At 43.2% G+C, this 21,370-nt stretch overlaps 1 protein-coding gene and 1 long non-coding RNA gene across 4 annotated transcripts in view; one reads left to right on the top strand and one right to left on the bottom strand.

Annotated features, from left to right (window-relative positions):
* SORBS1 (sorbin and SH3 domain containing 1) overlaps positions 1-8,794 on the bottom strand; it is a 279,323-nt gene extending 270,529 nt beyond the window's left edge. Inside the window, exon 1 of one of the 3 annotated variants that reach the window (XM_039547972.1) lies at positions 8,694-8,794. The gene's annotated coding sequence lies outside the window, so the exon portion shown is untranslated. The remainder of the gene's footprint in view (positions 1-8,693) is intronic. The other 2 variants (XM_039547970.1, XM_039547977.1) reach the window with 2 other exon arrangements.
* Positions 8,795-17,999: 9,205 nt separating this feature from the next.
* Positions 18,000-19,572, top strand: LOC120409596. Its single transcript, XR_005601362.1, has 3 exons — positions 18,000-18,119; positions 18,258-18,389; positions 19,152-19,572. It is a non-coding gene; the product is annotated as an uncharacterized LOC120409596 (long non-coding RNA).
* Positions 19,573-21,370: the final 1,798 nt, after the last annotated feature.

The following is a 21,370-nucleotide window of genomic DNA, read 5'->3' as shown; positions in this document are numbered from 1 at the left end:
TGTGCTAAGTTTTGGGCCTGATGCAAGATTTCTCTTAGAGTTCCTATTGTTTGCAAGCTAGCAAGAAGGCATAGACTAATCAATTCACTGAAGATCACTGTTGTAGCTGCATGACATCCACATTGTATTTCTCTACTAATTAGAAATAAAACACAATTAAAAGAATTTAAATGGAATGATCCCCATCCAGTGTCATTATCACAAAGACTGCTTAGCAGTTCTCTCCCATGTACACATCCATTCTGTCCCAAGAATTAGGACAGTCTTAGCGGATGTTATTTGCTTTATTTATCTCTGTGCATAATTGTTATGAAAGCCTGCACAGGTGTCCAACAAACTGATGCAATAAGTTAAATATACTTTAAGAAATATATTAATAAAAACCTACTGTTAATAAAGAGAAACGATTACAAGGCCTGCAGGGCTGTACATATAGTGGGTACTACCCATTGGTCTGATAAAAGGTAGCCATCCATCTGACATTAGTAGCTTTTTTAATACTTGTCAGTATTTTCCCATGGACAATGTAGCCCATCATTACATAAGCTGTGTATTACTGCAAAGAAAGCACTTTGGGGACAACTAATGTCTCTTACTGTGTGTTTGTACAGTGCCTAGCACCTGGGGGTGCAATCCTGGTGCCCCTACATGCAATTTTAGTTCAAGTAATAATAAGAGAACCTGTTATAAAAAAGAGGACAGGGACTAAGATTTATTATTTACTATCTAGTTATGGAAGGATAATCCATAACAAAGATTACTATCTTTATTATTTACTATCTTTGTTATGGAAGAGATCATAGATGATGGAAGGGCCGAAAATTGATAGTGTGTAATTAAGCACCTGTTTTAAAGGGAAGGCAATGAACTCTTCAGGAGCCATTGTACAAAGCTTTTGAAATAGCCCGACTTCAGCAGGCAAAGATTTACAGGTATTTTAGAAAGAGATTCAAGCCACTAAATTCAGATCCAAATTTCTCCAATGTCTGGGGAATTTCTATCAGTTGTAATAAAACATATATCTCACTGATATGGCAGAACTGAAAATGGCCAGAGAGGTAGCAAATTGTGATTCCTACTCCTGACTGGCTAAGAATTGCATGCATCCCTATTATTTTTATTAGCACACCTCTCCCATCCCATGTTTGTCTCATCCATTTGTTAGGTCTTGTCTCTTATGATAATCTCTTTGGAGCAGGCACTGTTATTTACTATACCTGCTTGTACAGCACCTCGCACAATGTGGCCTCAGCTTGGCTGGCCTCTAGATGCTACCAGAATCTAAATATTAAAAAATTCACAACTCTTTTCAAAGGTGACAATTACCCCCCAAAAGCAGAACTTGAGCGAGACAATAGGGAAAGTCAGGACAAGGGATTCTAGGCCAGGATACAGTGCGAAGCATGTGCTTTAGATGTGTGTTCTCTTTTCAAATCTTAGATGAGTGTAAATTGGTTCCTAGTTTACTGAGGGTTATTTTCCCTCTGTTCTTGGCGACTTCAAAAAGAAAGAGAGAAGGGGGAAAATATCAATAGATGTGAGCTAAACCACTACTAAAAAGGTGTAAAATATTTAGCAGGTTCTTTTAATAATTAACCAGCCCAGGAGTCTGTAGGCTCTCTGTATTGATGGCACTGCACCGGCCTTGTCAAAGAAGAAACAAAACTATGTAATCGCCTATTAAAATGTGTTATCAAGGGGATGTTTCCAGGGCTCGGGGTGCTACACTGCCTCAGCAGAGGCTGTTGTGCATAACCATTTCCCTGAAGACCTTTCTTTGGGGTTTGAGTATATGTTGCATTCTTCCCTTTGTGATGATGTATTGAACCTAATACGTTTCTGAATGTTTTTTCTTGAAACATCCATTACATGAGAACAGGTTATAAGACTTCACTGGTAATTGATATTACACACTGCCCACATCGCTACGTTCACGAACATCATCTATGATCTCTCTCAGAGTAGAGGAGAGACAAGCCTCAGTTTTAATGAGCAGAAAGAAGATTCTTTGCTAAGGCTGCTGGACACAGACAGATCCCATGGCTCTTCCTGGATCTCTTTCTCCTAAAATGACTCACCCTGTCTGTACTGCTTACTATCACCATACAAGGTCTTCCTAAATCCTGGCCTGGACTCAGCAATCAAGGGATAGACAGCTAACTATGGTCCAGTATCCAACCTCCTAATTGAAGAGGTCCCCTGGGGAAATCTGTGGGCAGAGGATAAAAGAACAAACTGGCTTGAAACAGAAAAGCGGGCACAACTCCTAGAGCAGGAAGCAGCACTGACAAATACTGGATTGCACATGGGTAGTCTCAGAGAAGTTCAAGGCTGAAGTCTGCAGCTGACCCCAAAGATCAGCAGATTAGGGGACCCCCCACACACATTTTGCCTGCCTTCTGGAGATGGCGTTAGAAGCAGGAAGCTTTTCTGAGCTGGTATTATCTTAAATTCTTCATCCAGTGGTTTATTTAAACATAGTTCAACTCTTTGGCCACTGGCAAACTGTCAAATTTCTCCCATTATTTGCTATTTGAACTGTGTGACTGGTCAGTTGAGTCATATGCTATGGTTTCTGTGCCCTGACTGGCTGATTCCCAAACACAAGATGGCAGCCTTCAAGATGGAAAAGGGGATAACAGTGAGATTGCAAAATTTGCAGATGACACAAACTACTCAAGATAGTTAAGTCCAAAGCAGACTGTGAAGAGTTACAAAAGGATATCACAAAAGGCAACAAAATAGCAGATGAAATTCAATGTTGATAAATGCAAAGTAATGCACATTGGAAAACATAATCCCAAATATACATATAGAATGATGGGATCTATATTAGCTGTTACCACTCAAGAAAGAGATCTTGGAGTCATTGTAACTAGGTAATAAAGGTAAATATACCAATCTCCTAGAACTGGAAGGGACCTTGAAAGGTCATCTAGTCCAGCCCCTGCCTTCACTAGCAGGACCAATTTTTTCCCCAGATCCCTAAGTGGCCCCCTCAAGGATTGAACTCACAACCCTGGGTTTAGCAGGCCAATGCTCAAACCACTGAGCTATCCCTCCCTCAGGTCTCTGAAAACATCCACTCAATGTGCAGCAGCAGTCAAAAAAGTGAACAGAATGATGGGAATCATTAAGAAAAGAATAAATAAATAAATAATGACAGAAAATATCATAATTTCCTGTGTATAAATCCATGGTATACTCACATCTGGAATACTGCATGCAGATGTGGTCGCCCCATCTCAAAAGAGAGAGAGTATATTGGAATGGGAAAAGGTAAAGAAAAGGGCAACAAAAATTAGGCGTAAGCAATGGCTTCCATATGAGAGCTCAATAAGACTAGGACTTTTCAGCTTGAAAAAAAGATGACTAAGGGGGGATATGATAGAGGTCTATAAAAGCATGACTGGTGTTGAGAAAGTAAACAAGCAAGAGTTATTTACTCCTTCTCAAAACACAAGAACTAGGGGGTTACCAAATGAAATTAATAGGCAGCAGGTTTAAAACAAACAAAAGGAAGTATTTCTTCACACAATGCACAGTCAACCTGTGGAACTCTTTGCCAGAGGATGTTGTGAAAGCTAAGACTATACCAGGGTTCAAAACAAAAATTAGATAATTTCATGGAGGATAGGTCCATCAATGGCTATTAGCCAGGATGGGCAGGGATGTTGTCCCTAGACTCTGTTTGCCAGAAGCTAGGAATGGGCAACAGGGGATGGATCACTTGATGATCACCTGTTCTGTTCATTCCCTCTGGGGCACCTGGCATTGGCCACTGTCGGAAGACAGGATACTGAGCTAGATGGACGTGTGGTCTGACCCAGTATGGCCATTCTTATGTTCTAATGGATGTCGAGTACTTCTGAAGCAAGTCCATTTCACATAAGTATTCAGCAACATGAACATTCTAGGGAGCAAAAACTGTCCTTTAAACAGTTCCGAAAACTGAGCCAATGAAAGGGAGTTAAATAATAATAGCAAAGACATGTCTTATTTGAACAAAAACTTGCAAATATTTTTCCCGTGCTTGCACAGCTCCAGTCAGAGCACACTACAGAAGGGAGTGGGAGCAAATCGTTATCTTTATTGGTTAAACAGATCACCCTGTTTACAATTTAGTACATCCCCTTGTTTAAATACCATTAATGACAGACAAAAGTCCGCATATGCACCTCGACTGAGACAGCTTCAAGGATGCTCCATGATCCACAGTGAACATGGTATATTTAGACTCACAGAGTTGACATAGACTCACAGACTTTAAGGTCAGACGGGACCAACGTGATCATCCAGTCTGACCTCCTGCACGTTGCAGGCCACAGAGTCGCACCAACTCCCGAAATAGACCCCTAACCTCTGGATGAGTTACTGGAGTCCTCAAATCATAGGTTAAAGACTTCAAGATACAGAGAATCCACCATTTACACTAGTTTAAACCTGCAAGTGACCCATGCCTCATGCTGCAGAAGAAAGCAATAAACCTTCAAGGTCTCTGCCAATCTGACCTGGGGGAAAATTCCTTCCTGACCCAAATATGGCAATTGGTTAGACCCTGAGCATGTGAGCAAGACCCAGCAGGAAGATACCTGGGAAAGAATTCACTGTAGTAACTCAGAGCCCTCCCCACCCAGTGCGCAAGCAGCTCTACACGGCTCTCACCTGCAGGCTCCATCCCCTGGCCAATGAGAGTGCGGAGCTGGTGCTCGGAGTGGCAGCAGCGCGTGGAGCCCTGTGCCCCTCCCCGCCGAGGAGCCAGACCTGCTGCTGGGCACTTCCAGGGCACAGCGCAGTATCAGAACAGGTAGGGACTAGCCTGCCTTAGTCAGGCAGCACTGCCGATGGGACTTTTAACGGCCCGGTTGGCAGTGCTGACCAGAGCCGCCACACCCAGTGCCTTACATTCCGTGAACCAGTACTGGGTCGCAACCCACAGTTTGAAAACCACTGGACTAGATGACCTCTTGAGGTCACTTCCAGTCCTATGATTCTATGATTCTGGCTGGGGCCCGAAGCAAGAAACCTCACAAGAGAGCTTTTCTCATAGTTTTTAATCCACTTTTACAGACCAAGCAGTTTCCATAAGCATGTAGGTCCTATGTGGTATTATTTATTGTATGTATTGTTAGTGCCTAGGACCCCATTGTGCTAGGGATGGTGCATGACTGAACCTCACCAAGCAAAGCTAGTTCACAATTCCAGGAAAGCAAGACAACCACATACACATTTTTATATTAGCGATCAGCCCACAAAGAAGATTTAATGGCCAGATTACAAATAAACTAGGCAGGGCTAGCTGTAAATTTAGGAGCAGCACATGGGGCTTCCATCAATGCTTGTCTGTAGTTCAGTCTCAGTTGCCCCAGCCAGGAGAGCTGTAGAAGCATCGTAGCTACCTCATGGGCATATGGAACACATTTATCATTGCTCTCCCTCGTGGCTGGTGCTTGGAGCCAACTCCCACAGCTAAACGTCTTCATCTTGCCGGGGGGAGGGGTACTTCAGGACAGATCCTTTGGCAGCGGTGAAGGTATAGCTACATGTGGGAGTGCCCTCCAGAATGACTTTCTGGGGAAAGCAGAAAGCTATGTCACTTGGAGGCAGCGTGACCTAGTGACCAGGCCACTGGCCTGGGAGTGCTACTCCCGGCTCTGTCACTGACCTTGGGAAATGTTCTATGCCTCTTTCTCCTTCCGTCCTTTACTTTGCCTGCCTCGATTGTAAGCTCTTCGGGCCAGGCCTGCCTCGTGTTATATGTCCATACAGCACCAGGGGGCCTTGGTCTCAACTGGGGCTTCTACTGTCATACAAATCACATTGTGTAATGCATGTGCTGACCTAGCCTTAACCCTTGTGGCATAAACAATATATAGGTAGTATAGGGCCCAATCCTGCAATGTGTCTTCATGTGCATAGTGCCACTAAGGTCAATGGGCTTATGCACGTGAATGAAGTTTTCAGGATCAGACCACTGGACTTGTGGACATTCCTCTGGCTTAATGTAAAGAAAAGTGCAGCAAGAGAATAGATTCCATCAATGTGGAGCAGCCAGAAAGGACATAGAGCCCTTAGCTTTAAAAAAAATAAATAATCAATCAATAAGGCTAATTTGGTATTCCCATTTACCCTGTCCTATAAGGCAAAAACAAAGCGGCACTCAATGAAATTAAGAGCCAAACATTTAAAGCAGATCCAAAGCAACACTTTAGGGAGTTTAGGCGATAGATAATTACCTTGCAGCAGTGAGCTCCACTGGTTATCAGCAAGGCAAATAATTTCCTACCCATTTCATAAATGAATAAGGAAAACAGCTGTGCTGACATTAAGTAGGATAACTAAATTCAAGGACCAACAACTGTTGCCAAACCCCGTCTTTGAATGATGACTCTCCCCCCAAATACTCTCACATATAGTACTCTTTTCAAAATAAGAAATGTAATTTAAGCGAAGAACAGTAATTTAAACCTTTCCTCAGATGCTCCCTTCTCTAAAGCTACCACCATGGTAATTCAGCATTTTCAGTATGCTTCAATGTTTCACTGACATCTCCCCAGCCCTCGCACCCTTTCCCTCAATAACAAGTGGAGAACGTGCAAGAAGAAACCTGCTTATCACATTATCTCCCCTTGTCATAGTCCTGTAATTTTGTACTCTCAACATCACCTGTGCAATTATTACTGAGGGAAGAGGCACCTGAAAATACTACTCATTTTGAACGTACAATAATTCTTACTTTTCTGATTTCTAGCTTAGCCCTCCATGCATACAGAACATATTAGAAACGCTTTTTTTCTGGAATAGAATGTGTGTGTGTTGTGGAATAAGTCTACTGTGTTCTTAAGGCGGCACAATAATTCTGGTTTTGACTGTCTAAACATCACAGTGTATTTGCATGTTTCTCTATAGATTTACTGTACTGGGGTTGGCTTTATAGAGTAGACTATCTTTAAAACACTCTGCATATTTTAAGATAATCAATAAATCTAAACAACCAAAGAAAGAGTGTGAGTGAAGAACCAGTGCAACAGAATCATTAAAGTATCAATGCTAGTATAAGAGAAGCAACACGGTTAGTGCACTAGTCTGGGAACTCAGGAGACATGGGAGCTATTCCCAACCGTGCTACTGAGCTACTACTTGACCTTGGGCAAGCCACTTAACCTCTCTGTGCCTCTGTTTCTCCTCTCACCCTTTGTCTGTCTTGTCTCTTTGACTGTAAGCTCTGTGGGGCAGGGAGTGTCTTTCGCTATGTGTCTGTACAGCACCTAGCACCAGGGGTCCTGATCTCAAATAATATAGATTTTTAAAGCAGTACTGTACAAATTATAGTTCAGGGAGAGCAGTGCCAACACAAACAGAACAGAAATACTGTGCAGCAGCTAAAAGTCAGTAAACTATTCCCTCTCTTCCTTTAGATAGGTACACAGCACACCCTTGCTTGGGCAAATCCCATTCATGAAGTTCCAGGTTCCACTCTAAGTGGAGCTTTTGCTTTAGGAACTAAAATTGATACAGGCAGTTTGGAGGCATAGCAACTTTAGGCTTGGCATGAGCACAGTACACTCACTGTTTAAAAATCAAACGCGTACAAGCTGGAGAACAGGCAGTTTTGCTGAAATGAGATCTGCACAGCAGGGCAGGAATGGCTTTCCCATTACCCTAATAGGCTAATAAATAAACAAGTGATATTCTTGCTCGTGGCAAAACACAATGGTGATTTCTCACCGTCCCTAAGACACCTTACAACAGGAGCAGAAACACCAGGGATGCAGGATCTGACATGTAAATAAAAGAGTGGACTGTAAATACAGCCCTTTCCATGCTGGGACATAATTAAACTGCTGTAAATTCACAAGCACCAAGACATCTACCCCATCTGTCAGGCAACAGGGGTATCTGAAGCTGTTGCTGTTTTTTTTTTCCACTCCTGAATTTTTTATGGACAGGTCTCTCCACGGGAATGCACGGACCATACCAATCCTTGGGAACAATGGATTGATCTAGATTAACCATAGCCCCCTCCCCACCCCCAGAGACATTTCCTCCTCCCAGCCTTGTATTTTATTCAAACTACAGCAAGTGTCGATTCCCCGAAGTACAGTGTTCTCGGTGTGCAGCACGCACGGCGGCATTCATGCACTGCTGACTTGGTAATTGCATTATCTGCAGCCACTGATGAATGAACAACTGTAATGCATACATCCTGCTTTTAGCTCTCCCAGGGCTGGGAGATGAAGCCTTTCCACAGCAGATGTAGTTTACTCAGTCCAAACACACGCAGAACACGTATGTGTGTATTTCCCCTTGTGTTAACCGGGATGTTCTATTTGTGCCCACACCAAAACCAAAATTCCATTTCTGTTTAAAGCGATGATTACAAAGTCTTTCTTAAAGCCAGGTCTCTACCTCTGCAATCTCCTTCGCCTGCAGATAAAAGGCTCTGTAATAAATCTTTGATTTGTATAAAAATTGTGGTGCAACACAACAATGTCTAGAATACAGAGACGAGACTAATATCCTACAGCATGATGGCCTTTTACAGAACACCAGTCCTCCTGGCTACGATGGCCTCAGCAATAAAATGGACCCCTCAGGATTCCTTAATACGGGGTAAGGGGGTGGAGTTACTAGCTACCACACCTGGAAAAGGTCTGGCTTGATGAAAAAGTTAAACGCATAGATGATCTTACCTTGCAAATGAATCGACAGCTTCCTTGCTCCGAGAACACTACATGCTGCAGATTTGCTGCTCTGTTTTTCTGTGGCACGAAGTCCTGACTTCACAGACACACGAGCAGCTGGCCAATGGGCTGTGTTTCCTCCCCCCTCATTAGAATGGCTCTGGAATCATCCACTCCGGCAGAGCTCAGCTGGGAAGCCTCGCAAATGGTTCCTTCTCACCAACGCAACAGCAAAAATGGAAAGGGTCTGTGCTTTCCACTGGAAAAAACAAGGAGGGCTGATAAGAGTGTGATCAGAGTTACTGTTCATCCACCAGGCAGCCTCCGCGCTGGGCTAGCCAGCTGGCGACGACTGGGGTGAAACATCCAGGGATGTAGTATCCCCTTTCTGCACTTGTTGCAGGCTTCCGTCACTCCTAATCCCAGCCATGGTGAAATTGTTAGGAGGAAGGGTGGGAACCCACAGTAAGGTCTTGAAGAGGCAAGCAGAGTTAAAAGTATGTTGTAACTCCAAAACCAGTTAGCAAATTGTAATCAAAGGCATTTTCATATGCCCATCACTGTCTAATCTAGGGATAATGCAAACCACAGACAAATAAGGAGACAAGATGAGAGAAATTCACTCCTTGGTTGGTAATTAATTCAAAGCCTCAGAACAGATCATTGAAGTGGAGGGGAGAAGATCCCTACCTAATTCACCCTACATTTCACAGGCTATTATTTATTATGTGTATTGCAGTGGTGCTGAAGAGTCTCAGCCATGGACCAGGTCTGCGCTGTGCTTGGCACAGAATAAACAGAACAAAGACAGTCCCTGCCGCAAAGAGCCCCCTGCAGAAAATATACATTTAAATCAACCCACTCAGGTTCTGATCTGCTGCCTGCACATAGCAAGAAATCCCATTGAAACCAACAGGGATGTTCACCTACCTCAAAATAGCAGGATCTTTTGTAAGGTGACCAGATGTCCTGATTTTATAGGGACAGTCCTGATTTGGGGGTCTTTTTCTTATATAGGCTCCTATTACAACCCACCCCCATCCTGATTTTTCACACTTGCTGTCTGGTCACCCTAATCTTTCATGATCTTTTCTCTTGAGCAACAGTATTGGTCCAAGTCAATGTCTTTCTTCTCCCCCTTCAGAGGTTTTAAAAATTAACTATATTAGAAGTCACAGAAAAGTAATTTCATTTTCTTAGCCTCACCCCTATACACTTAATCAGGAATACCCCAAATTAATTCAAATGGGACTCGAAAAGGAAGTCACTGGATGAAAATATGGCAACCTGCCTGAGAAAAGAGTGACTAGCTCCTGCTAGCAAAGAGAGAACACATTATGTCTGGGATTCTCAATGGAGCACAAGGGTGGTAGGCCCCAAATCCAGTCAGAACTAGGCACTAAACTCTCAAAAGCAGATCTGAAAGTCACCTTGCCTCACCAGCTCCTTCCTCTCCCACCTGATGTGTAAAAGGGGGATAAAAACTTGTAGTATCTTTGCAAGACTGCCAAGAAAATTTAGCAGCTCAGACACAAAAATCTTTTCCTCCCCAAGATGGCTAGTATAAGCATGGGTTGGAGTGGGGAGAGAATTATGATACTTTACTCAACGGTCTCTCCAGAAAGAATCCTTACCCTGAAAAACAGCAATCTGCAAGAGTGACTTGTAGGGAGTTTGCAAGGATGAGCTAGTATTTGTCAACACTTTGAAGTTAGAAAATGTTATGTGAATGCAAAGCATAAATCCACTAAAAGCAGACAGAGCCTTCCTTGATTCTTATGTTTTCACCCGAAAGGTCAACATGCAGTAGACTTTAGCCCTGATTCCTCCCTGCCTGACACAGAGCGAGAGACCTGTCTGCCTGTCCTATCTCCCATACTGGTGCTTCTGGAGCCAGTTCAGTGCACAGTCTGGCAACCCTAATTTGTGCCTGGCTATCCATGCTCCTAGGCACCTTGCAACAGCCAGGAAATAGCCATGACACAGGGCTGACCTGGTTACCCCTTCTGAAACAGCCCCTGCACTAAGGGTGCTCATGTTGGGGAGAGAGCCAGCAGAGCTGGCTGTAAGCTTAGCCAGACAGGCCTTCAGCAATGGGGTTGTTCTCCAGGGAGGTTCTGCAAATGCTTTGCACCAATGTAACTGACTTAATGGGAAGCAAGGATTGGGCCCTTTCTCTGCCTCAGAATGGTGAATTGCAGAGTCAGTTCTGGTGTAATTCAAGTTTAGTTTTGAAACTTGAGGTGAGAGTCATTGAATCATCTCTGTCCAAGAAAGCCGGCATTATTGCAGGCCAAAATCAGGAGAACTGTGATAAAACTAAAATACTTAAGACTAGAAACAGCACAACAGCCAACATGCTGAGCTTTCATGAATGTTGGTGCCTACATGGGAGCTAAGTTCTTTTGAAAATCAGGTTCATAATGTTTTAGTTGATACCAATAACAGTGGCTCAGTTGATTAGGAATAAGTCAATATCTCCTGTGTAAGTGGATAGGACTATGGATCTTAATGCTGGCTGCTGGTGATTCTCCTTTACCCATTTGCTAAAGTTTTGTGAATAGGAGTTTGTACTTTTTACAGCAAACACCTGTCCCCTGAAATGCCCTGTTTTCCTGCTCCACTCCCAGGCCTGCTTTCCTGCTGGGGCTGCATTAACAAAGGCAAGTAATTGAATGTTACATTGCTAATTGCTGTTTTTCTAATATCTGAGATGACATTTAGCACACCACCCCATGCGATATCTTCAAAGTGTTCTTCCCCCAACAGCGGTAAATTAGCACTTCTGGGAAAGTCAGACACACAGAAAAGAGTGAATACAGATGGGTGTAACAAGAGCACTTGCTAGGCTGAGCACTTCTTAGAGGAGAGGCCAGGTATGTCTTCGTTACCATCCAAGGTAGAGCTGCATCAGTGGCAGAGTCAGGGACAGAACACAGCTCTCCCCATTCCAGGCCCCCTTGCTCCAGCCACAAGACAGCTCTGCCTCTTACTCAGGCGCGGCTCTAGGCACCAGCAAAACAAGCTGGTGCCTAGGGCGGCAAAATGTCGGGGGCGTCCCCTGTCGCCGGGGAGGGCGGGAGGCTGGGCCGGCGGACCTGCCGCAGACTTGCCTGCGGCAGGTCGACTGGAGCCCGGGACGAGCGGACCTGCCGCAGGCATGACTGCGGAGGGGGCGCTCGTCCCAGCTCGGCTGGACCTCCCGCAGGCAGGCCTGTGGCAGGTCAACCGGAGCCGCGGGACCCGGGCAGTGGCCGCAGTCATGCCTCCGGCAGGTCCGCTCGTCCGGGCTCCGGTCGACACTGCCGCAGGCAAATTCTGCAAATGTGGCCAACCAGAGCCGCGGGAAGAGGGGACCCGCCGCAGGACCGGGGAAGGGCGGCGCAGCGCACCGCGCTGCTTGGGGCAGCGTGATTTCTAGAGCCGCCCCTGCTCTTACTCAGTATAACAGTGCTTGAACTGGATGCAGATGACGTCATCCTGACCCTGTGAAGGCCCCCAGACAGAACCACCATGTCAGTTTCCAAAGGCAAATCATAAAGGGCAATACAACAAACACAAGTTTACTGACACTTTACATTATGAACAGGATTTGTGAGCACATGAACTGTTTGTTTAGCCAGAGTCAAAAGAAAAATAGAAGCATTTGAAACATTACTCTAATCCAAGGAACACTGAAAGCAGGGATCATGATAACCCCAGCTATTGTGTCAGTGCATACTGTTCGGGGTCCTTAATCCCCCAGATTATTGGCATGATGGACTTGTTCTGCAGTCAGATCTGTTCCAATCTCTGCTCCGTCACATGATGCTTGAGTAAGTGGGGGCACAAATGAGACATGCTGGTTTCTGCTGTCAGCAGAGGCATTTGGAAAACTCAGTGGGCCTGATTCCCCGCTGCCCAAACTCTTGTCTCATCATTTACACCTCTATTTCCATGCAAAGGACATTGGGCATAAATTGACCTGGTACAGACTTCTCCTTTTCCTTATGTCTCACTTAGTGCAGGGGTAACTTTTGACACAAGGCACAAAGCTGTGGAGAATGAGGGCCCAGACAGAAGGTCAGATTCTCCCCTGCCTTGCACCTTGTGACACCATTTACAGCTCTGGTAAGTACATGCAAAGTGAATGTTAAATGCTGCCCATCTTGTTCCCAGGAGCAAATGGCTGTACAATGCACAAGGCAGTCAAGAAAAATTTATGCATAATGGTAACAAAACACCTAGCCCTTATACAGCACTTTTCATCAATAGATCTCAAAAAGCACTTTGCCCAAAGGAAAGCAATATCATTATCCCCATTTTACAGATGGGAAAACTGATGCACAGTGGGGTGAAGTGACTAGTTCAAAGTCACTAAAGAGTGGCAAAGCTGAGAATAGAATCTAAGTCTCCAGAGTCCCAGTCAGGCACGCTATCCACAAGGCCATACTGCCTCCCCTGTGCCAACTAGGCCCAAAACCAGCATGGGAGTGTTTTACATCCACCTTGCACTGAAGCAATGTCTGCACAAGCTGTAGGACAGTGGAAAATCGGGCTTGGGAAAGGTTCAGCTATTACCATGGTCTTAAACGCCTGCTCAGGGAAGAGATTCAGTGCCACAGATTTCAACGTGGGCCATGTGAAATGCTAGCCATGGTGAGCACTGCAGACTCCTAACTGATGTGGAAGGAGTCCAGAGAGCTATGCCTTCTAGAAATCATTATAAAATAAGATTCATGTCATCCTTTATTTGACCCCAAAAACTCAGAGTTAGTTTGTTGTAAACCATTTAATTTAAAAGCCCCTGTAGATCCCCACTGCTTTTATTCTTCATCATATAAAAGGGAAATCTGTAAAGAGGTGGAATTCTTCCTCCGTCTAATTATTTGATAGTTAATACAAGGAGAATTCTGTCTCTTCTTCTTGTTGGAGTCTCACTGAAGAGAGGGAATAAACCCTGCCCTGCCTTTGTTGTGTCTCTGGATCTGCTGGGTTTCAGAAGCTCAGGACTGGTTCAGAGTTCTGAATGATGTCTTAACACTCCCACCACTGGCCATTTGGAAGCTACAGTGGAGCTAGGCTAAGGTACAGTTGAGAACCAACACAGTTTTCCTTATGGAAGAGTGACCTTTTGGATCTAAAATCCCTCCCTCGCTGCTCTTCCGACCCTTCCCGCTACATGCTCCTTCACTCTCCCCCTGTCACTCAGTGGTGGGCAGGGTGGGATGGAGGAAAGAGCACAGAGCTGGCAGTCCGGAATAGAGCTGTGGGAATAACTGATTCCTCAGTTTGCTGGCAGCTGCAAAAATTGAAGGGAGGTGGAATCAGTTCAGGTCAAACCAAACCCAAAATATTTTAGAATTTTCAGCAAATCAAAAAAGTCCAAAAATTTTCATTTCGAGTCAGACAAATCATTGGACATTTCCCCTTTTTTTTATTGTTTTCATATCGTAGCAATGTAGGGCTGGGAGGGAACTCCAGAAGTCATCTGCTGAGACAGGGCTAAGTACACCTAGACTACCCGGGCAGGTGTTTGTACAACCTAGTCTTTAAAAGTCTTCAGTGATGGGGATTTCAAGACCTCTCTTGGTAACCAGAGCTGATCTACCCTGATAGTTAGAAAGTTTTTCCTAATATCTAACCTAACTCTCCCTTGCTGCAGATTAAGCCCATTACTTCCTGTTCTATCCTCTGTGGACCTGGAGAACAACTGATCACCACCCTCTTTCTAACAACCTTTAATATATTTGAAGATTGCTACCATGTCCTCCCTCAGCCTGCTCTTCTCTAGACTAAACATGCCCAGTTGTTTCAACCTTCCCTCAGATGTCAGGTTTTCTAAACTTTTGATCATATTTGTTGCTCTCTTCTGGACTCTCTCCATTTTGTTCACATCCTTCCCAAGGTGTAGTGCCCCAAACCAGGCACAGGACTCCAGCTGAGACCTCACCAGTGCTGAGCACAGCAGGACAATGGCCTTCCATGTCTTACATACAACACTCCTGTTAACACACCCCAGAATTATATTTGGCTTTTTTGAGGCAACATTGCACCGTTGACTCCCCTCAGTTGTGTATAAACCAAAACAAGTCTAAACCAACCCACATCTGCTAAATGGTTTTGGCCAACCCAAATCTAAAATTTTAGTCAGAAAAAAGTTTCGGCTGAAAAACTCCCCCCAACTCTAGTCAGGAGACCTGGGTTCTATTGATGACTGTGCCACTGACTCAATGTGTGCCTTGGGTAAGTCACTTCACCTCTCTGTGCCTGGAGCTTTGTCTGTTTTACCAGTTGCATCAGTTTTATAGGTGTGTTTGTCAATCGATTTAGTTAAACCAGTGTAAGCCCATGAAAAGACACTCTTAAATAGGTTTAAACTTAGCTACAGACTCATGATAAACTAATTTAACTAACATGATTTTAAAAGATTTTATTTAAACCAGTTCAATTTACAATGATACATAACATTGTGTCTGAGACATTACTGAAATAGCTAGCAGATGAAGTGGTGCCAAAATATAGTAAGGGAGCAATTGCCAAGGCAAAAGCCTCTAAAGTTTACCCCAGGGTTGTGAAGATTTCTGCTCACTTTATGCAAAGTTCTTCATAAATATAAGTCTTAAAATGTCAGACTCTTTGGTGAGTGATGGGGAGCCACCGATCTCTAGTGCATCTGAAAGAGAGTTCCCCTGTACCTCAGGATTAGATGATTATCTGGTGTCAGGGTGTGTGGGTGGGAAGGGAAGATTGAAAGAGTTGCTAACATGTCTCACTGCAGCACAGCTGCTACAGAGAAGGGAATTTTGTTTTCTATCAGAAAGAAAATGAGGTCTTCCTCTCCTTGGTGAAAGAGAGCTAAAACAGTTAATCATTGCAATAACCTTTAGTAGATCTCAGTTATAATGCCACTGACAGTGGCAATTTACATCCCAGAGAGGTGTTGTTTCTTCTATCAGACTAACACACCTTTACATCCAAAACAGGGCTTAGCTCAGCCTTTCTACTTCCATCATAAACTCAGTGGCAGGGTGGAAAGACAAAATATTCTAAAAGTGAAGTCCACATCCTATTCTCTGTTTCCCTGATGTGAATCAAAAGTAATTCCATTGACTGCAAGGAAGTTACTTAGGATTTACAAGATAATAGAGAGCAAAACCTGGTCTCTAGTACAGTAACTCCTCACTTAAAGTCGTCCCGGTTAACATTGTTTCATTGTTACGTTGCTGATCAATTAGGGAACATGGTCGTTTAAAGTTGTGCAATGCTCCCTTCTAACGTCATTTGGCAGCCACCTGCTTTGTCCACTGCTTGCAGGAAGAGCAGCCTGTTGCAGCTAGCTGGTGGGGGCTTGGAACCAGGGTGGACTGGCAGCCCCCCTATCAGCTCCCCGCTCCCCTAAGTTCCCTGTGCAACAGCTGTCCCTCCCCCCACTGCCATGTGCTGCTCCTGCCCTCTGCCTTGGAGCTGCTCCCGGAGACTCCTGCTTGCTGTGCAGGGGAGGGGAAAAAGAGGGGGGCTAATGTCAGGGTGTCTCCTTCCCCCCTGCTCCTGCACCCTGCTTACCCCATCTTCCATAGAGCAGGGGGGACACAAGACAGGTCTCAGGACAGAGAGAACTTGCTGGCAGCAGCAGCTGTGGTCTCAGCAAGCTAATCTAATTAACAAGGCAGCGTACTTAAAGGGGAAATGTGCATCTCTCTCTAACACACAGTGTGTGTGTCTCTGTCTGCAATGCTCTCTTCCCTTCCTCCATTCCTGCTGCCTTGTAGATTGTGAGAGTTAACTCTTGAGGGCTCAGCCAATTGCTAGTTCATCATTTAGCAGTAAGGCATTCCCTGGAAAATATCCCACCCTCTGACTCCTCCACCTCAACCAAGCTTCACAATCATCATCACTGTGTAACAGTATTAAATTGTTTGTTTACAACTTATACTGTGTGTGTGTATATATATAATATAGTCTTTTATCTGGTGAAAAAAAATTCCCTGGAACCTGACCCCCTCATTTACATTAATTCTTACAGGGAAATTGGATTCACTTAACATAATTCCACTTAAAGTCGCATTTTTCAGGAACATAACTACAATGTTAAGTGAGGAGTTACTGTAATGTCTTTTTACCAGGTCTGCAAATACAATGCTGCCCATTCACATATTGATTTCCTTTCCTAAGTGTTGAGTAGTGCTACTCAAAAAGAAACAGTTATTTTTCTTGGGAAATTTGCTTTTTTGACATTCCCCACAAACATTTTTCAGGTGTTTTTTTTTTTTTACAAGAACCCCAAACTGATTTTTTTCATTTTTCAAACACCATTTTTGCTTGTTGAAAAAGGTTTGATTCCTGGTAAACATTTCTAGCTTTTGATAACTAAAACTTAGCTGAAAACAAAAACAACAAATCAGTTTGTTTTTTAGTGAAAAGTTTCAACAAAATGAACATTTTCCACAAAATTGTTTTGTTTTGGTCAAGATTTTTGTTTTGGTCAACAATTCTTGATGAAAAAACTTCAAACACCTATTGTGTGGAGATCTACAATTTAAATTTCACATGGAAAATTGTATTGTTTGGAAGCCATTGCTGCTCAATTTAAAATTAAATCATATAAGATTTGTCCCATCTTTGACTAGCCAAGAAGCGATTTTTCCCCACAGGCCATGTTTAACTATATTTTTGTCTCATCAAGGTTAGGCTACTGCAACTTCATTCTACCTGGGGATCACAAATTGAATAGGGGTCAACAATGTGATGCAACTGCGGAAAAGGCTAATATTCTGGGGTGAATTAACAGGAGTGTCATTTGCAAGATGTGGGAAGTAGTTGTCCTGCTCTACTTGGCACTGGTAAGGCCTCATCAGGACTATGGTGTCGAGTGCTGGGCACCATACTGTAAGAAAGATGTAAGCAAACTGGAAAGTGTTGAGAGGAAAGCAATAAAAATGATACAAGATTTAGAATACCTGACCTATAAGAAAAGATTGAAATACTTAGGCATGTTTAGTCTAGAGAAGAAAAGGCTGAAGGGCTGTTATTAAGATGGTGATTAACTGTTCTTCATGTCCACTGAAGGCAGCACAAGAAATAATCAACTTAATCTGTGGTAAGGGAGATTTAAATTTGATATTAGGAAAAACTTTTGAACTATCAGGATAGTTAAGCACTGGAACGGGCTTCCAAGAGAGACTGTAGAATCCCAATCATTGGCCGTTTTTAAGAACAGGTACAAATATCTGGTCTAGGTTTTGTTGGTCCTGTCTCTGCATGGGGCAATAGGCCAGGTGACCTCACAATGGCCCTTCCAGCCCTATATTTATAAGATTCCATGACTTGGACAAAGTCACAGAGCCAGCAGTAGAACTCAGATCTGAGAGTCCATTACCCTGTCTCATAGACCACATTGATTTTTTATGCCAGAGCCAAACTGTCCAGAGAAACTCTTCCCATGCATCCAACGAAGTGGGTATTCATCCACGAAAGCTCATGCTCCAATATGTCTGTTAGTCTATAAGGTGCCACAGTACTCTTTGCTGCTTTTACAGATCCAGCTAACACGGCTACTCCTCTAATACTCTTCCCATGTCATTTCTCCTACAGGCTATCAAGTGACAATAAGCTCAGCCAAAGAAACACAACACTTAGAAGCAACACATCATCAGAACTAGAGCTGGGTGCATTCCTAGGAGCAACTAACTAATTCAAAAAAATTCACCTTTTTATTTTCTGTTGGTAAATTAATTGTGAAGAGATCAGAATTCTCTAAATTGTATTTACTGCTCATAATTAATCAATAAGTCATTTCAGCAACCTATGCTTGCTCTGAAGCTTGTTCAGGGAAAATTAAAGTGCTTTTAGCTAGGTTTGACTGTGCTCATTGGTCCTATGGGTATTGTTCTGTTCTCTGGTTAGATGTACATTACTCTTAGAATAAGGTGTCCCGAACAAATACTTACAATTTATTAATCTGAAATTTACTTTCTATAAATATTTTCCAATGATTGATTAAAAATTCTGTTCCAATTAACACTCCCGACAATAAACCTATTTGCTAGTATATTCATGAACAGACAACAAAAAAAGGACAGGAACGAAGTGTATTTAGGGTTTTCATCTAAGCAAATCTGCACACATGTTTTCTTTATATTTGTTCATCTCTAATCAGAACTCATTGGTTTAATCATACCTTGAGGAGAGGACATCTGTAACCAAGCAACTACTAAGAGCTAGTGACTTATGCTGACACAATCTTTCATAGGGTAGCACATACACCACACTCTCTGTCAAGAAACTTCCATGTATCACCCTCTGAGACTGGGTCAATCAGTAGAGAGAGCTGTCCCATCTGTCAGCATGGGGCAGCAAAATGCTTTTGTCATTTTGAAATTAGGGATGGACAAATTGCTTTGCTCAAAATAAAACTGAATAAGGTCAATTGGCTTATTTCTTTTAGGGATTTTTCACTTTCACCTCCCCTATATTTTTGTATTCCAGGTGTTAACCTAAAAGCAAGGACTCAGAAATAATGCTGAGAAAGGCTCTTCTTGAAGTGTTTCTGGCCAGGCTGGAGCCAAGAATTATCAGAAATTAATCTTGCATAAAAGCCGAAACTTTAAATATTTTAGACCAAAGCCATGCATCAAATCTATGAACTTTGAATCTCACCCCACCTCACAACATGAAACCAGCCAGCTTGGTTTTTCAGTATTTTCACTTGTCAGATGGAAGTCTTAAAAGCAATTTGGGGTAGCAGCAATGTGGTTATTCTCTGCTAGGAATTAATTGGTTTTCTTCTGCCTGCATTTCCATCCATTAGAAAGGATTCTTGATCCACCCACAACAAGCCCAAAGCATTTGCAGTGTAAAGGAACAGAGACAGGAATTCTAATAGGACTGGAAAGCCAGAAATAAAACTAAGGGCTGAAAGAGTATCAACTGTGGAATAGGTGTGATTTCCTTCATCTGTTCTAAGCTAATGAACAATGTTGGATCTACATTTTGCAACTATCTTGCACAATAAATCATAATAAACAATAGGAAGGTTTTGCAATGTATCTTTTTAAACAATTAATAACAATAAAATAATATTATTTCACATTTCCATTGAGCCTTCCATCAATGGATCACCAGAGATTTTGCAAACATTAATTAATGGAGTCTCACAACCCACCTATTAAGTAGGTACATTTTATTATTCCCATTTCAAAGGTGAGACACTGAGACACAGAGATTTAGACCAAACTTTTCCAAGACTAGCCACTGATTTTGGAGTCCTTAGTTTTTGAGTGCTCAATAAGAAACAGCATAAAGAGGCCTGATTTCCATAAGTGCTGCACACATGCAGTTCTCACTGAAGAATAAAATGTTGGGAGATCTTGGCATCATCGTGGATAGTTCTCTGAAAATATCCACTCAATGTGCAGCAGCAGTCAAAAAAGCGAACAGAATGTTGGGAATCATTAAGAAATGGATAGATAAGAAGACAGAAAATATCATATTGCCTCTATAGAAATCTATGGTACACCCACATCTTGAATACTGCGTGCAGATGTGGTTGCTCCATCTCAAAAAAGATATATTGGAATTGGAAAAGGTTCAGAAAAGGGCAATAAAAATGATTAGGGGTATCTTTCCGTATGAGGAAAGATTAATAAGATTGGGACTTTTCAGCTTGGAAAAGGAACGACTAAGGGGGGATATGATAGAGGTCTATAAAATCATGACTGGTGTGGAGAAAGTAAATAAGGAAGTGTTATTTACTCCTTCTCGTAACACAAGAGCTATGGGTCGCCAAATGAAATTAATAGGCAGTGATTTAAAACAAACAAAAGGAAGTATTTCTTCACACAACACACAGTCCCCCTGTGGAACTCTTTTCCAGAGGATGTTGTGAAGGCCAAGACTATAACAGGTTTCAAAAAAGAACTGGATAAGTTCATGGAGAATAGGTCCATCAATGGCTATTAGCCAGGATGGGCAGAGATGGTGTCCTTAGCCTCAGTTTGCCAGAAGCTAGGAATGGGCGACAGAGGATGGATTGCTTAATGATTACTTGTTCTGTTCATTCCCTCTAGGGCACTTGGCAATGGCCCCTGTCAGAAGACAGGATACTGGGCTAGATGGACCTTTTTGCTCTGAACCAGTATGACCATTCTTATGAGACTCCTGGCTCAGAGAGAGTTCAAACTGGAAACTTGCCTTGGTTGGTGGTATCTCACCCCTTTTCTCTCTCATTCTGGATATGGCTACACTGCACTTAGACACCTGCAGCTGGCCCAGGCTGAGAGGCTGTTTAATTGAATCATAGAATGCCAGGGTTGGAAGGGTCCTCAGGAGGTCATCTAGTCCAATCCCCTACCCAAAGCAGAAACAGCAGCTACTAGAAGTAAGGTTTGAACCCATGCAGACATGCATCCATTGGCTCTTAAGTCCAACATCTTAACCACTTGCCCATCCTGGTACAGGTGTGGCTATTTGGGTTTGGGCTGAAGCTCAGGCTTTAGGACCCTGCAAGGTGGGAGGGCCCCAGAACTCAGGCTGCAGCATGAGCCCAAATATCTACACTGCAATTAAATGGCCCCTGAGCCCAAGCCTGAGTAAGCTGGCACAGGCTACTCATGGGTTTTTAACTGCAGTGTAGACATACCCTCTAATTCTCCAAAAGCAGCCTGCATGCTAAAAATCAGGGACAAAATACTCTACTGACATAAGCA

Source organism: Mauremys reevesii, linkage group 7 (assembly GCF_016161935.1).
Source record: "Mauremys reevesii isolate NIE-2019 linkage group 7, ASM1616193v1, whole genome shotgun sequence".
Lineage (NCBI taxonomy): Eukaryota > Metazoa > Chordata > Testudines > Geoemydidae > Mauremys > Mauremys reevesii.
The sequence above is the reverse complement of the archived record's forward strand: the minus strand, read 5'-3'. Positions and strand labels throughout refer to the sequence as shown.